Source organism: Raphanus sativus, unplaced genomic scaffold, assembly GCF_000801105.2.
Source record: "Raphanus sativus cultivar WK10039 unplaced genomic scaffold, ASM80110v3 Scaffold5696, whole genome shotgun sequence".
Lineage (NCBI taxonomy): Eukaryota > Viridiplantae > Streptophyta > Magnoliopsida > Brassicales > Brassicaceae > Raphanus > Raphanus sativus.
Window position 1 is genome coordinate 1,499 of NW_026620994.1, and position 1,487 is coordinate 2,985.

General features: G+C 34.5%; 1 pseudogene; it reads right to left on the reverse strand.

The window, feature by feature from the left end:
* Positions 1 to 338: 338 nt before the first annotated feature.
* On the reverse strand, positions 339 to 942 carry LOC130507777 (flavonol synthase 3-like; annotated as a pseudogene).
* Between the last annotated feature and the right edge of the window lie 545 nt (positions 943 to 1,487).

Consider the following 1,487-nt stretch of genomic DNA (forward strand, 5'->3'; position numbering starts at 1 on the left):
TTACAGGCCTTTTTACAAACAACTTTTTTTTGAAAACATCAAATAACCTAAAACAGAGAATATACTGTTATAAATTATTCCGGCAGAAAAGTAGTCTATCTTGTACTTTCAACTAACTAGTTGGTAGTTGATAATTTGTAAAAAACTAACAATAAGCTTTTTATCAATATTAAAGGAATATATTCAAATATAATATCTTATAAATTTTTGGGGTCAATTGTCCACATGGCCCTACATATTCAGTGTAATTAAAACTGGAAAAATGTTTCAACTAAAAGATAAAAAATGAGTGGAGTTCACAAACCTTGTATACTACTAGACAATATACAAACATTCTAATAGTCTTACCTGTAATCTGGAGAGTTCTTAGGCCAGAACCTGTAGTTAATTCTTGACGGTGGCCAGACTCTGTGAAAGAGATGATCAGCCCATGTTTTTCTACCTTCTCCCATCTTTCTTGTAATCCGTTGTGTATCCTTCTAAGTCAGTGGAGTCAGCTGGCCTCGCCACGGCTTCCTTCTCCTTCTCCGGCAGCTCGAAGAACTCAGTCCCCAGCTCTTTCAACCGCCGCATCAGCTCGATGGGGATCCCGTGGTTAACCACCTGGAACATCCCCCATGTCTCGCTAGCTTTCACCACTGCACGCGCCACTAGGTCTTCGTTTGGGTTACTTAGATCGACGATGGGAATATCTACGGAGATGTTTCTTGAACTTTGAAGGGACTGACTCGGCCATGTCTCTTTTCTTTTCCTTTCTCGCGATGGGAACTATTGTTTATTTAGATGCTAATTGGAATGAGAAGGTTGTAGTATGGGTTTATACCTTGTATAGATAAAAGTTTTTTTTATAGATAAAAGTTACATTTGAATGTAGTAGGTTATGAGTCATTCTTCAGTCACATTACTTCTCTTTACCACATTTTTCTATATCACTGGTTTTCACAAAATCAAAACTTTATATTTCCACAATGAATAAAAAACTTTTTTTTTACTCCCCTTTAATAATTGAATGTCAGTGGTGCAAATATCTACGATGGATTCCTAAAAACAATAAAAACAAAATAGTATTATGTGGATATCTAAGACAGGAAAACCCACTCAATAATTATACATTTTGAACTATCCATATAATATTTTTATCATTATAGTTGTTTTATAACTTTTGTAAATCTCTCATTATTCATTTGGGGTGAATTATATGCTTTTAGATTACCTTTGAATTTTGGATTTTAAGGCATGCTTATTGCATAGGTTGAACTATTTTGATAGGTAGATCTGTGACAAGAGGAGGTAAGACATGTACCCAACTCATTGAACATATTTTGTAAGTTAAACATTATTCCTAGAAAATGACTGTGTATACAGGCTGCAATTTCACTATTATAAACAATTATGGATCCGTTCTTGGGTAACACATATAGTAGGTATTCTGAGGTAGTACCTTTTCTAGAAGTTATAATACATCAAAAACGTGAATCTCGTGGAAC